Consider the following 16328-nt stretch of genomic DNA (forward strand, 5'->3'; position numbering starts at 1 on the left):
CTTAGGGAGTCCTCATTGCTCAACCCCGTGGGCTTGGAGCTACATGGAAATAAATTACCCTTACCCCCTCCTAAGGCAATGGAGATGTCTACAACTCAGGAGATACTATGGGAATATTTCTAAAAGTTACTGTTCCATATTAACATTTTCTTACTATAATGGGAGAAACCACTCAAAATCTTCCTATTCATTCTAAACAATGAGTGGTGCAGAATCCAGGTTACAGCCAGGAGGGCAAAGGTATGGACTAGAGCCAAGAGCACATGTTGACTTTGTGAACACATTCGGTTTCTCCTACACAAAAGGGATTCTTCTCATCATTCCCTTGGGAGGGAAAATAATGAGGTGGTGAAACACGAATGTGTGTGTATGTGTGTGTTTGTGAGTGTGTGTCTTTGTGAGTGTGTTTGTGGGTGTTTGTGTGATCACTTCTCTTCTTATACCTGGGTCACAAAGCACCATCTCCTCTTCCCACTGTCGTGTTGCCATCCTGGATGAAAATAAACCCCTGATTCTACATTGTATACCTTCCTAGCTAAGCCTGATTACTAATAAATATTAAGGCCTCTTTCAGTGGGTAGAGAAGGGAGATGTGATGCTCTGATAGTAAATTTTGCCAAGAAAACAGCCTTCCCATTCCTCCCAATTTAGCTTTCGGCTATTCCTCTTTCACAAGAATGCTACCACAAATGGGCTGAGAAACACCACACGAGGCTCTGTCTCTGCTCTTGCAAAGGGACAGTGGCAGACCAGGGCATTGAAAGCCTTTATGTGGCGCCTCCTGAGTCACTGAATAGCTCTCAGCTGAAATTGCCAATGGATAAAAGCTCTCTTTAGAAATGGCCCTTCGACGAAAAGTTTTGGAATTCTTAGGATTATAACCCTTCAGCCAAATCCCATTATGTCCCATGTCTGCCTTTGAACTACAGGGAACTACAGAGATAAAGCCATTCTGGGAGAGAAGGGAGGGGAAGTTTGCTCGGAAGGGGAGGAGAATGACTTAGTGTCCTATCTTTGCAAAAAAAAAAAAAAAAAAAAAAAAAGTATTTTTTTTAACAGAGGTTTCTATGAAATGAAAGCAACTCTCAGGGGGAAAGTTCAGACGCCGCTGTGATTGGGAACTTGGCTGTGATGGCAGCCTCACCATGATGCAGGTGTGGAAGACTCTGTTGTCATAAAAGCTTAGGCCAAGCTCTGAGTTATAAGATCAGGCAGTCCACAATTAGATGGTGTTAGGAGCTGTCTGTCACTGTGCCTCTCAAAATAAGCTTTAATAATTTTTCCAGTTGTAGATACATGCCTTTTACTGTCTATTTCCTCTCTATTTACCATCTTATTAAGCATTTGCTTGCATTCTATCTTTAGAAATTCTAATAGTCGTTAATCGGGTAATTGTCACATTACTGCAAAGAAATTCACTACCAGTGTCATCAAAGTGCCTGAAGAAGGAAATGGGAGCATGGAGAGGTTAAGTGAATTGCCCAAATTCACTGAAGCTAGTAGCCAAAGCAGAAAGGGACACATTCTTCACTTATGATTCCTTTTCTGTGGTGGACCCAGGGAATGGGTGGCCACTTTAAATTTTCACTTTGAGTGATATTGTTGTTCACATTTGTTATCCAATTTTTCCCTATTTTCCAGAAGAGTAAAGATCTTACAGAGGCTTGGAAATGATCTCCAGAACGGGTGCTTTTTCAGTGATGACATTCAGGGCAAAGCACATTTTAGAAATTACTGCTGGAAGCTATGAGTATTGCAGAAAAAAAAATGCAAAAACACTTCAATGGGATTTTACCTCTCTGCCCTTCCAAAAATGCATACTTATCCCAAACCACTATCAACAAGAAAAATACACAGAGACACTTGTGCACACACACTTGAAAATCACATACACACTTGAAAATCACACACACACACAATTTCCTTCATACTAGGTAACTGTTGTCTTGATTCTGGTTACACTGAGTTAAAAGGATAAAGGGAAGATTCTGACATTAAGTTGAAACACCATACTGGAGATTTTAGACCCAACATCAGGGTTCCTAATACTTCCAATAAACACACTGTGAAGAAAACTGATCTTCCAGATTTTTTCTAGTCCCTCTTTCTTCCTTTGGAAAAAAAAAAATAACATGAATTCATGAAGTTGGAAGTGGCTAATAAGGAAGAATTTTGTAAGAATTATTAAGTATTATTAGAAAATGAAATCTTTTAAAGGAATAGGATATTAAGTTTTCCTATGATGCATTGTCTTTTCTGCATTTAAGACCTATTTTTAACTTAGACATAAAGGATAGACAGGCAGTTTCAATCATTTAAATATATAGATCTTCAGTAAACCAAAGATGGTACCATCTTTAGCTGTCCAACTCTCCTGACTTACTGGTTCTCAAAATAGCTCCTGTAAAGGATTAAATAAAAAAGGTTTCAGATAAAATCTGGAATTCAACCTATTCAAGTAGGGGAAAAGATAGACATTGTTTTCATGAAAATAAGTTTATTGGCTAAGTGCAGTGACTCATGCCTGTAATCTCAGCACTTTGGGAGGCCAAGGCACATGGATCGCTTGAGCCCAGGAGTTTGAGACCAGCGTGGACAGCACGGCAAAATCCCATCTCCACAAAAAATACAAAAATTAGCTAGGTATGGTAGCACATGCCTGTAATGCCCCTACTCAGGAGGTTGAGGGGGGAAGATTGCTTGAACCTGGGAGGTTGAGGCTGCAGTGAGCTATGATCATGCTACTGCACTCCAGCCCTGGTGGCAGAGCAAGACCCTGTCTCACCAAAACATAAGTAAATCGATAAAATAAAATAAATAAAAAATCCAGAAAGAAAATAAGTTTATTATCTTTTATTCAAAATTAAACATCAGCCAAGAACTTGAGCCTGGCATAGCAGGGTGGATAAGACCTAAATTACACTAAGCTGCCATGTGGACATGGCCTTTAAATCTGAGAACTAAAAATGAATAATAGTTAACCTGGAGGCAGAAGGGGAGAGCAGGATAAACGGTGGGGGCAGGGGCGCTATTCCTAAAGGAAGAGACAGCATGTCTGAAGATCAGCAAAGAGAAAGAATAACACAGGTCAGGAGATATTTTGAGTGCTGCTGGAACACTGAACGTGAGTGGAAGGGTGAATAGAGAGATATAAAGCAGATTGGAAAAGGAGCAAGAAGCCAGACCAGGAAGCAATTGACAACGGTTTGCCTTTAGCCTGGGCTTATTTGGGTAGTGAAGAAAGAGGGGAGTAACCTCATCTCTTTCCATCAATGTGTGAAACACTACAAGAAATCCAGAAGAATGTACAACCCATTCTTCACTTAATATTTAAGCAACATGAGCCATCATTTTCAGAGTTAACAAAATCATATGGTGTTTCAAAACTGGCTTCCTCGGTCAGTTCAAAATGGGACATGTTAATCTTGAGATGTGTCAGAAGCCACCAATTACAAATACAGACAGCAGACTCCTTGGACCGTCACTATTGTATTGTCTTCCCCTTCCACACAAACTTTGTCCTAGTACTGTAACAGTCCAGTCCCTGCCAAGGCACTGAATCCCAAAGCATGAGGTCTCAACATGTATCAATAGTCTTTTCCCTGCTTAGTCTGTGGTTTTTAGTCAAAGGTGCCCTTGCCTCTCCTCTAGTAAAATGCTCTTGGTCCGAGAAATGATTTGAGGGTGAAAGCTGGGCAAAGGATTAACCTTTACCACTACAGCAATTAACATAAGATTTCTTCTCACTTTTTGTCATATTTTTGGTTACAAAAGTGAAATGATATCTTTGTTGATTGTCCAGCTGTCTCAGCCCTGAAAACACCAGTCTCTTATCATTGCCACAGATGCCAACGTCAGGATGGGCTTCATGGTGTGCACCTCGTGCAATTAAACAGGGCCCTATGCTCAGAAGTGTCCCATGCTTGGTTTCTATCTCTGATGTTGTCTTAAATTTTTAGTAATTTTTAATGTGCCTGCATTTTCATCTTGCACGGAGCACTGCCAATTATGTAGCCAATCCTACCCCATGTTTCAAAGCCCATAGAATGCAGCCTTGCTTTCCTCTAACTTACACCTACCATGTCTTTGATGGTTAAGTGCTATTACCTGGTCTCTTCTGCTCCACAATCCTATTAACTCCTTTGGCTGTAGGGAGCCCAGAGCAGTATCTCTTAGTTTACTCTGGCTTCTATAAGACAGCCAGCACTGAGCTCCTTAGCCATGTCAATGTCCCTTCCCTTGCATAATTCCTGTTGCTTTAATGAAAGGAGTGTTCTGTAAACCTTCTGCAGAAACATAATTAGCTGGTGAGTTCTCAGGTCTAATACAGTAAATCCATTCTTGCATATTGCATCTTTCAAGTCTTCTAACTCCTTCCTCAATACTCTGCCTGGGCAACCAAGCATATCTGCTTCTTTTATTAGAGGCCATCATTTTTTTCCAAGCTTCAAGGTGCCATCCAAGCACCATATTAGAACCAGCTCCAGGTGTTCTTGCCAGTCTGAGCCACAGGAAAATGTCCCCATGTCAATATATCTCCCTCATGCAGCCTTGTATTAGAACCCCACACCCAGTCCAGAACTCTCAAGATCCATCGTGAGGCATATTAACCAGCTCCATTGCCTGATCCTTTAACCCTTTTCATACATTAAGTCCTTTCTTCCCATAACACAGATGGTACTTCCCCAATGGGGCTGTGCTGAGACTTATCTTTAGTCACTGGTCCGAAGGCCAATCTCTGGGTCACAGATCGGGAGGAAGTTGAGCATCATCTATGCAGGTAACTACCTCAGTTGCAGCCTAAGCATGGCCTCCAGGTAAGGGGAAGCTGCTCTCCTCTAGCAAGTGGGGCACGTATTGTTTGGGGCACAAACAAAAGGACTTGTAAAAATCTAGAGGCTCAAGTGCATTCACTCAGATGTCCTCATTGGAGTTCTTAGGAAGCTTGCTGGAGTTATGAGTTCATGGTTTTTTTTTTTTGTTTTTTTTTGTTTTTTTTTTTTTTTTGTAATTTTACTACTCACAGAAACAAATCCTGGTAGTGATTTTCAGAACTATCTCCCCACTAACTATAGGAATGTGGGTCTCTTTAAATGTAGCCATATGTTTTTGGCTTTCATAGTATGCTGTAGGCTGATAGCTAGCTTACCCAAACCTGTTGTTTACTTCCTTCAGAGTTTTGATGGCAAAAACACCCGCTTCACAGCTTTAAAAATGCAATTTCTGAAATGATTAAAACAAGACATTTCCTTCTATCTGTATCTCATCTACCACAGGTAAGAGTCTTAATAATTCTTAGTAATCCCATGCCAGGCATCATCGCCACCCCATTCATGAATGCAAAAAATCCTTGTTCCATATGGCCAGCAAAAGATTCAATTCCAGAATCGCATTCTAAGAATCTGCTTCCTAGGACTACTTTCAGTATCAGCAGTCTTGATTTTGTCTTTCAGAATCAGACCCTTAGACTAGGATTCAGGTTCAAGTAGTTTATTTCTGAGGGCAATACCAAGAAACATTATAGAGGTGTGGATAAGTGCCTACAGCCAATTAAAGGTGTGTTATCGCAGTGGTGAGCTAAATCCCACCATGCAGGACCAAGAGACAGTATGGGACCTGTGTCTTGCAGTTTTCCCACCTGAAGCTGGAGCAAGCAGAAATATTCATCCACTCCCTCCATGCCCATTAGTCATTGATTAAGTGTCGCTCCCAGGGAGCTCTGTCCTACTGAAGTCAAAACCAGGAATGGATTATGCTTGGCAATCCCAATAGCACTCCACAAGCAATTGTGATGCAGCGGGCAGAACAAAGGGATCAAAAGTGGAAGAACCAGGCTTATCTCTTAAAATTATTACTTCTTACTGACTGTTCTATTTTAGTTTAAATATTTAACTTTTTTGAGACTAGGGTTTTTTCCTTGAAAAATAGACCATTATCTTATGTAGGATTAATATGAAAACATATACATACATTCTTTGTGTATTATAAAGCTTTATATCATGAGACTGTCAACATCTACTTGTAAAATGATCATAAAAATGGCATTTGTAATTGGAGAGTTTCTCTTGAAACCCCTGTGAACTGAGAGACTGAACTGAAGGGCACGAAATAGTCTAGTCACTGAGAGATAGCTTACTAGGATTTTATCACATTTAGTTTTAACTCATCAAACTAATTATAAACATTTATGTTTTTATTTGTTTAAACATCTCAAATATTTTAGTATGCATGTGAAGTACATATGAGTTGATTAATATCTAATTTCATTTGTTCAACAAATATTTGTTGACTTGTGCTATGTATGTGCTTGGCACCAAGATAGGCCCAGAAATAAAGCAGTGAATAAGACACAAAAGACCTTTGTCTCATAGAGAATGTGTTTGTGTGCATGCATGTGTGTGTACGCATATATCTGTTTGATGTTGATTCAGACTATGGAATTCTAAAATGTTACATTGTACCATTTTTACTTAGAACACTCAAATGGGATGACAAGGATTTATCCATCTTAATTATACTGTTTTCAAGGAAAAAATGTAAAACCTAAAACAGGGAAATACTACAGTTATAATTTTGGTCTATCAGCAAGTGATTTGGGGAAAAAATGAACAAGATAGACAAAGGAGACTGAGCAAGCTGAGTGATGAATGAGATGATATTAAAGTTTCTGGCAGAGAACATAGGTCATATTAAACATAGAAAGGGGAGATTCATTTGGGTACATAAAACTGTGGCATCTCCATTCAGAGGAACTACTCCCTTCATTTGTTCTATTATAAAGCTATTAACTTCTACGAAAATAAAAAATTAAATTTGCAAGCTGGAAGAAGCTTATGGAATTAATTATGATGATATGTGAAAAGAAAAGAGGAGGTGTTTCCATTGGGCTCTAAGTGTATTAAAGAAAATGAATAGAATGGAAGGAATATCTCCATTTGGGGTTTGTAAAAGACTTTCCAGGAGGAAATACTCAGATATTTTAGGGATTGAGTAAGGTTGGTTTTTACATGTAAGTTTCCTCAAGTAATCTCACATGAATTATAAAAGTAAATGTGTTATGTATTCTATACCTTCCCCCATTTCTGGACACTTCCAACAGGACACCCTCCCTGTGGGAAACTGTGAACATGGTGTGGAAATTTTTCTGATAGAATGATCCCATGGGATCCTGCTTCACAATGAAATGGAAATGAAGCCTCTAAGTGGCTTTCAATCAAATGAGAAAAAGTGAAGCAAAAATGTATGACACAAAGTATTATAGATAGCTCTTGGATTTCTAAAATGAACTCTAAGCTCAAATTATCAAGGGGCAGCATCTGAATGCTGAGGAGGAAAATCTGTCCCCATGATCCATATTGACACACTCACCAGCTGCCTTGTCACTTTTCTCCTTGTTTATTTGTTTGCCAGAAAGATAGATCGACTAATCATAAACAATGGGGGAAATGGCAGTTTAAAAGCAATAAAGTAAAAAAAAAAAAAAACAAAAACATGAAAAGAGGAATTGAAATCATAAGGTGAATGTGTATAATGTAGTGCCGGGTGCGGGGTAATCCAGGCAGACTCGATCAGATACAGGGCAATGAGAGTCACTTTATTAAAGTCTTTGAAAAGTCTTTAGGGCCTTGGACACAAAAGTCACTGGAGGTCTAAATGTGTTACTTGTTATGACTCTAGAATTGGGTCTAGCACCAGTAGATTGTGGCTAATTAAAAACACAGACACTGGCCCAATTGTCATGCTATTAGGCTGAAGGTGCATAAAAGTGTATGTGATACACAAAAGATGAAAATGGGACTACAGGTGTTCAAATCATACCATGTACTTTGTAATCTTGAGTTCCAAATAATGTTAGTTCTGCAAGTACTTTCTAAAGGTGAATTTAATTTTCATAGTTTAATAAGCTACATAAAGCCTTAATAACATGTAAGAATGTTCAAGCATTTCGTAGTGCAGACTTCAAGTATAAGCAAAAATTACTCAAGGTTTTAGGACGGTCTCTAAACCTTAGAACAAACACCCCATGAGATCTTTAATGTCATTACAAAGCAAAGGAGTCTAAGTTTATAAGTTCTCATCTGAAACACCCTAACACAGTGAAGTACGTGCCGGTTGATTTATCCCTTCTGGAAGAATGAAAGGTTGCATTGGACCTGGTGAGATTTTAACCTGTGATCCTAGAGAATCTTCCAGAGCTTCAAACCTGAAGTTTGATGTGTAACCTACTGGTTTAAAGGGACCTACATATTAGTACTGGAGAGTCTGACATAGTGGGTGGGTACATCAGACATCAGAAAGAGCAATTTAGTCAGCAAGACACCTATATTCCCTGTTCTAATCATAAAAAAAGATAATCTTTCCAAGAGCTACCACAAGAAGAATTTTGATAGGCACTGAGTGAAAGCAAGTCATATTGCTGGAATTTTCCTTTATGGAGCCTCAGCCTCAGTTTGGAAAAGGGTCCCAATTATTTCTGAGAATGTAATGGCTCATTTTTACTAGAAAGATATTTGAGGTGTATATTATGCTATGTTCAAATTTGTAAGATATTGTTGAATATACATTATTTTTAAGTTTGAAGTACAATGATCTATTTATCTTGATTTAATTAATACTTCTTAGTATCACAGTTCATTATTACATGGATTCAGGCAGACACATTACATTCCCCAAAACATAACTTGGCATACTAATGACCTGCTGCAGCACTGGCTCTTACTAAGGGGAGCTTTTAGAAACAACATTCCCCACTCCTTACTACCACTCCCTACAACCTGTCCCGTGGCTGCTGCGTTTGAGCCAAACCTCCCCGAATGTAGTATTTTTCACACTTTATGCTTGTATGCTATTTTCATTTGTGGAAGGCACAAGAAGGAGAGGGAGAATGAGAAAGAAGAAAGAAGGAGAGAATAGAATTTTCAGAGGATAAAAGACAAGCTCAGTCTTTTTGTACTGTGATATAAATCTCAGTACAAGTAAGATTTTTTGAATCAGAAGCAGTATCAATTTTGTGACCGATTTTACTCGTTAAATTATATTTTTCTTCTGCTCCTATTACCAATTTTGCCCAAATGATTAGATTTGCTTTGAAGTTAATCCAATTTGGTTTTAAAAATAGCTAAAGCAAGCAGAAAGCTTTAAAAATATCTCAATATTCTTCTTATTTTTTCTAAATTACCTTACCTTGCCTTTGTTTTTTATTTTCTTCCTTTCTTATCTATATCTCCCTTTTTTACCATCCAATTCTATTCTCAAGAAAATTAATCTACTTCTAGAATGATGGATTCTGTATTGCTGTTAATTCCAGAAATAAAAAAGAAAGTTTTACTAAAATTTGACATATATAAAGTGTCCTTTCATTTCCCCAGCTCTCCCTACAAGAAGGAATTAAGAAGGAGCCTCAAAAACCAACCGTCACACATCTACATTGAACACAGGTATACAATTCATTGAAAGAACATTTTGGTAGAAATTGCCGTTTGGCATCTTGACTGATTTAACTGCCTAATGACAAGTCTTACCACTTAAAATACAGTCTGGGGGAAAAAATCCCTCCCACACCTGTGATTGCATATTATTCACTGTGCTTTGGGTTGGCAGATTAAATAGAGGATGCCCAGTTAAACTTGAATTTCAGATAAAGAACAAGTAACTTTTTAGCATAAGTATGTCTAAAATACACTAAAAGTCAGTGTTTGTAATCTGAAATTCAAATTTAACTGGTGTCTTTTATTTTGATTTGCAAAATCTGGCAATTCCCATTGTGCTTAAGGATGAAATAAAAGTGCTTGCATGACCTGAAAGGTGAACAGTACTTTCATAGTGCAAGGTTTTTGCAGAGTTTTCATCTGTAATTTGAATAAACTGTTGCTTGAAGTTTTAAACAAATTGTTTCTAGCTGAGGATGCTTATCTTGACAACTAGCCACCTGTGGGTGTTTCCTCCGTTAATCTTAAATACTTTGGCGTTAAGAATTGTTATTTTGATGCCGTATCGATGTCTGTTGGCCTTAGTGGTAAAATTCAAATTTGCATTTTGATAGTACCAGGCCAGACACAGCTATAGTCATAGTAAAATGTTTTAAGATTACAAGACGTCTGGCTTTCTCAAAATATCTCCTTGACTCTTCTATCGCTAGCAAAATGGTAATTTTGTTGGAAAGGGGAGGGATATGTCTCACTTCCCAAAGTCATGAATAGACACAAACCTCAGAAAAGTGCTGAAACTGGGAATTAGATGCCTATTCACTGCAGTTTTTATCTTTCCTCTTCCCAGAGTGTTGGCTTCAGTCTTTTCATTATAGACTCTTCTTGGCTCTTTGCTCCACAGATAAAACATGGGCACCCCAAAGTTCTGACTTTCAACATACGGATGCATGCCAACAGAACTTCATTTCAGTTCCAATTCTCTAAGAATAAAAACCATCATGCCCAACTTGGAACAGATGAACACCTTTGTGCCAATAAGCCATTATCAATGTGGTAGTATCATCTATTAGATGCCTATCCTAATGGTGACTTACTCTTGAATGTGGAGTAGCATCTATGGAAAAGACAATATATCAATGTGTAGGCTAGAAAGATAGCTCAATATGTACCCATTACAATGACCAAGGGAGGTAAATTTATAAGTAGAGAAAGATACAAGATAAATTCTAGGACATAGGATGAGGTCAGGCTTGAGTAGGTTGAAGCTTATTGAGCACCTCAGGAAGAGGGTAGAGCAAGTATGGAGTAAAGAGAAAACCAAGGAAAACTTGGCCTTACCCCAGAAATCTTGGAGAGATCAACTATTTCAATGATTAGCAATGGTGATAAACTCCTCTTTTGCAGTGTTTTATTTTAATGCCAAACTGAAATCTGAATTTCGATGATGCATTTTATAATTTTCAGAAAAAAAAAAAAATTCCTCAAATATGTAGTAAATGATTAATATGAAAAAGACACTATGCAAAGTTCTGAAGTATGTTTTTGTTTGTTTTTTGTTTGTTTGTTTTTTGTTTGTTTGTTTTTTACTGGCTGCATGGAGTTTATTTTCCCCTTGGTGCCAGGTGCACAGTTCCAGGTGCCAGGAAATTTAGCCAGTGCCTGGGCCGGGCGGTAGAGAGCCGGGACCTCACTCCTTTTTGGTGTCTGCTGTGTTGATGCGAAGGTCTGCTTGCTGCAGCCGCCTGGTCTACAGGATGGGGAGTGGGAGGTGGGGAGGGGGCGGGAGGCGGGGAGGGGCTCTGGTGGACTAGTGCCTCCACAGGCCTGGGCTGGTGGTAACCGCTCAGGTCAGGACCGGGGCCCAGCGCTGGCTGTGCTGGACTGACTGGGGGCGTCCCGAGTCAGACCACTGGTGGTCATGCTGCTGGAGGCCTGCGGGGGTTCCGGGTGCTCTGCGGACTCCAACACCGTGGCCATGAACGGGAAGGTGGACTTCCAGAAAAAGAAGCTGGCCTCCCCAGTGACCCGGGTCAGCCTTGGGGAGACCTGGGGGGTGGGGAATGACTTCTCCGGGGCACTCGGTACTGTCGCAGGAGCTGTTGCTGGAAGTGGAATCCAGGCGGCGCCTGTAGTAGTTGTAGGTGGCCAGGAGCGAGCCGCTGGAGGGGATGGCCGCCATGCTCTGCCTTGCTGGCTGGTGGGACCTCCTGAAGTGTGTTTTTAAAAGTGTATATGAGAGAGAGGTAATGTAAAGACTTTGTATTTTTAGATGTAAGTATTTGTTCATGGCAGTATTGGTTGGAAGAGTTTTGTTTGTTCAACACAACATTGATTTAATGATAGTTGTGTTTAACAATTTTTAAAAGAAAAGTTAGCGGTGACCTCATTAGTTTGTTTAGAAGTAGAGCACCCTGTTTCTTTCATTAAACTTTGATGGAGATTTTTGGTACTTCTAGATTAGCACTCATGTGAAGTCACAAATTAAAATCTTATATTCTGCTTTCTCCAATGTCTGACTAATTCTTAGAGGAGCTTTTTAGTAGTAATGGCCAAAGGCAACTATAGCACTTAACGTAAAGGGATTGGATTGAATTTTTAAGGTGAGCTGAGTCTAACTACTGTTGAAATAAATGTTAGGTTTGAAAAGGCAAACCAAGTGTATTTAATGCTAATCATGTTCCAGGCGTTATTCTAGGTACTTCATGAATATTAACTTATTGATTCCTCAAAACAGTACTTTCAAGTAGCTGCTAATATCATTCTGATTTTTCAAATGATGAAACTGAGTCACAGAGAAGTTCAGAGATTTTTCCAAGGGCACACATCCTACAGTGGTGGAGCCAGAGTTTAATTTCTGTGGTCCTTGGTCTTTATCACTACTACATGTTCTCATGTAGCTAAAACATTAACACAATGATTAATTCATAAACATAATATTTTCAAAAACGATAGCTAAATGTTAATATGGTTGTTCATGTTCCAAGATAATTATTAGGCTTATTTATTTTAGTTTTTTCTCTTGTTATTTTTGTTTCAATAGTTTTTGGGGTACAGGTGGATTTGGTTACATGGATGAGTTCTCTTGTGGTGATTTCTGAGTTTTTAATGCGTTCATCACCCGAGCAGTGTACACTGTACCCAATACGTAGTCTTTTATCCCTCACCCCCCTCCCAAACTCTTCCCCACCCTCAGGTCCCCCAAATCCATTTGATCACTCTGTATGTCTTTGTGTCCTTAAGACTTATTTATTTTAAGTGTTTGATGTATTCATGTTTATGACACCTTTCCCCTTTCATATTCTTTTACCTTTAAATAAATATTTATTACATTAAAACCAAGTATAGAACCCCAAAATTCCGTAACATAGAATAATCCTGCCTGAACATATTAAAAATTCATTCTTAAGAAATGTTGCAGGCCAGGCATGGTGGCTCATGCTTGTAATCCCAGCTCTTTGGGAGGCCAAGGAGGGCAGATCATGAGGTCAGGAGTTCCAGACCAGCCTGGCCAACATGAAGAAACCCTGTCTCTACTAAAAATACAAAAATTAGCTGGGCATGGTGGCAGGTGCCTGTAATTCCAGCTACTTGGGAGGCTGAGGCAGGAGAATCTCTTGAACCCGGGAGGCGGAGGTTACAATGAGCAGAGATCGTGCCACTGCACCCCAGCCTGGGCAGTAGAGCTAGACTCTGTCGAAAGAAAAGAAAGAAAAGAAAAGAAAAGAAAAGAAAGAAAGAAGGAAAGAGAGAGAGAGAGAAGGAAAGAAGGAAAGAAAGAAAGAAGGAAAGAAAGAAAGAAAGAAGAAAGAAATAAAGAAAGAAAGAAAGAAAGAAAGAAAGAAAGAAAGAAAGAAAGAAAGAAAGAAAGAAAGAAAAAAGAAATCATGCAAAATGTATAAAAATCCTAGAAGTTCTTAGAATAATTTACAATAAACATAAGACTTAAATGAACATAAACTTAAACATTGGAGATACAGTATTATAGCAGGCCAATAACACTCATAAAAGCTGTTTTCTCCGTTTGATTTCTCCTTAATTAAGGGAAGGTGATATTTACAATAATAAAAGTATCTGATATAGGAATGGGAGATTCTTTTTAATATGAAAAATTATACTACCTGACACTGTTTCAAAAAGTAATGACTTAATAATGATAGAAAAAAATTCTGGTTATTAAAAATAACATAAAATAAAAGTGTTCTTTATTTTGGGAAGGGCTTCAAAATCATCAATTATATTTCATATTCACTCCAAGTTGTAAAAACTATCTTGGAATAAGTGTATCTGTATTATTACGTAATTTCCATAAATGGAAAACCACCTTTCCCCCTCCTCTAAGCTTTAATAAAACAGGCAAATATACATCTCAATGGCAGATTAAGGCTTTTTTTTTTGTAGCTAAGCCTAATTAAAATGGCAACGTTCCAATGGTTTCTTTACCAGGGAGCAAGGACATCTGCAAGGGATAAAAAGATAGCAAGCATTCTGATGCATTTGTTTCCAGTCTTTAAATGTGGCAACAGAAAACAGGGATTGATACTGGCTAAGCTACAAGCAACATTCGAGTTAAATGTTTTAAAAGAGTACAGGAAATCAAAGCAGTTAAATAAATTGTGATTTTAGGTTGTTGTTTTGCCTGCTATTTCTGACTGTTTTTGTAGCATAGACTTCCCCAAATCGTGTCCCAGCATATTATAATTCCCTCTTGGAATTATTTTATACAAGAGAATTCTATAAAAAAAGAAGCTGGTTCATCTTTAATTAATCCAACATTTCTCAAACTCACTGAACTTGGAATACCTTTTGTTTTCTTTCTTTTCCAGCATCAACTACATGCACATTTGAGCACCGTTTGGGCAAGGCTGCTCTAGCATACTGTCCCTTGCCATTTTAGAATATTGCCTTAGTCTGTTTGTGCTGCTATAACACAGTGCCACAGACTGGGTAATTTATAAATAACAGAAATGTATTCCTCACAGTTCTGGAGGCTGGGAAATCCAATATGAAGGTTTGGTGTCTGGTGAGAGCCCAGTCCCCGCTTCCAAGATGGTGTTTTATAGCTGCATCGTCTGGAGGAAATGAACATGATGTTCTTACATGGCAGAAGAGCAGAACAACAAGAGAAGTTACCTCTCTCTGAAACCTCTTTTATAAGGGCATTAATTCTTTTGTGAGGGTAGAACCCTCATGACTTAGTCACTTCCTCAAAATCCCCACCTCTCAATATTACCACGATGAGGATTAAGTTTTATATTTTGGGTGACATTCGCACTATACTAAATAGTATTACTAAACCTCCAATGTTTTCAATTCTTTTCTGTTTCCTGATATTATTTCACAGTGACCATACATATTCTACATATTAAAGTGCCAATCCAAATTACAAGATGGGAAAGCAGTGAAGGAGAAAATATAACTTTCACTGCCACTTAGAGGAAAAATTAAGGCATTTATTAAAAACTGCTTCTTTATGTTACACTGATTTGTATAAATTCCTTTTTCCACTTCTCCGGTAATTGACTGAAAACATTTTGTGGCACCAGACTATGCTACATTCAGATTCATTCATAACTGTCTTAATGCCTAGCAGTGTACCTAGAATACAGGAATCAACCAATAAATATTTACTGAATCAAATTAAAGAGCTTAGATTTCCTCAGCTTATTAATTTTCATTCTATGCCTCTTAAACCCTTGGAATTAGATCAGCTGAAAATTGACTCTGATTTTTCTTTAAAAAGATTACTTTGTGTTCATGGTAGAATTTAGCAACAGGTGAATTAATAGTGAATTTCAAGTATACAAATGAGATAGCCAGGACACATATGTCGATCGTTTTTAAAATTCTTATGTTGTTTCATACACATACTAGAACTGAGAATTCTAACAGTACTTTTTCTGAGGCTTTTGTTTATTAGTATATTTTATTTTACAAAGGATGAACATTTTCTTTTCCAAAAGTCCAGATGAACTTGATGCATATTTTCTTTTAATTTCATCATTTTAAAAATCCCAAGGATTTTAAAACTATGAGAGAAAGATATGAAAACACTGCCAGGGGTATTTTCCTTGCAAGCAAATATTTCAGATGAACAAACTTCACCTAGTAGAAATATTTCAAAGCATCAGTTTTTCTCAGGTTACATTTTTCACCTGTCGTGTGGCACAAGATGAACAGATAGAAGGTTACAAGAGCCAGATTTGGAAAAGGCTTTCTTTCACAAATAGTATCGCTTGTGCCCCCAGCTAGTTAAATTCTGTCCTGACAAGCAGGTAATGAATATGTTTCTTTAATGCAGTGACTTTCCTTTATTTGCAGAAACTTTTATTCCACACACCATTCCATGAAAATAAAAATAAAACTCAGCCTTCTTTTAAAGGACAAATTTATTCCATAAAATGATATTCTAAAATTTATTATCTAATATTTACCAGCACTTGAGTTTTTTAAATACATCTTTAACAGTTATAATAGTCTGGCATTTTCTGCATAAATGTGACTTCAAATCAGTTTGGCAGGACAAAAATTCTAAGCTTCAATTACATACTGCAAGTGAAAAATATGTATCTATTAATCTATAATAAAGTGTTTCAAGCATCTGCTAGGTTATTAGTGCAACACTTTTAAGTTTAAAATTTGCAAATTTTTAAATTTCAGATAAAAAATTGTCGTGATTTTTTCTTGTATAATACAAGAAATACAATACAAGTAAATACAATATTTAAGCAAATACAATATTTAAGCAATATTTAAGCAAATATTTTTATTATTTTGACTTTCATGTACAATTTTATTTATCTGGCATATAAAATTACAGTGCATTAGAATTTTTTGCATTGACATTATGTACCAAAGTATAATGATTAGCTTTCATTTGAGGAAACAAAATTTGCTCTAGGT

The 16328-nt window shown here is 37.7% G+C and overlaps 1 pseudogene; it reads right to left on the reverse strand.

Annotated features, from left to right (window-relative positions):
- Nucleotides 1-11276: 11276 nt before the first annotated feature.
- On the reverse strand, nucleotides 11277-11607 carry LOC104675786 (annotated as a pseudogene).
- Between the last annotated feature and the right edge of the window lie 4721 nt (nucleotides 11608-16328).

Source organism: Rhinopithecus roxellana, chromosome 12 (assembly GCF_007565055.1).
Source record: "Rhinopithecus roxellana isolate Shanxi Qingling chromosome 12, ASM756505v1, whole genome shotgun sequence".
NCBI classification, from domain to species: Eukaryota; Metazoa; Chordata; class Mammalia; order Primates; family Cercopithecidae; genus Rhinopithecus; species Rhinopithecus roxellana.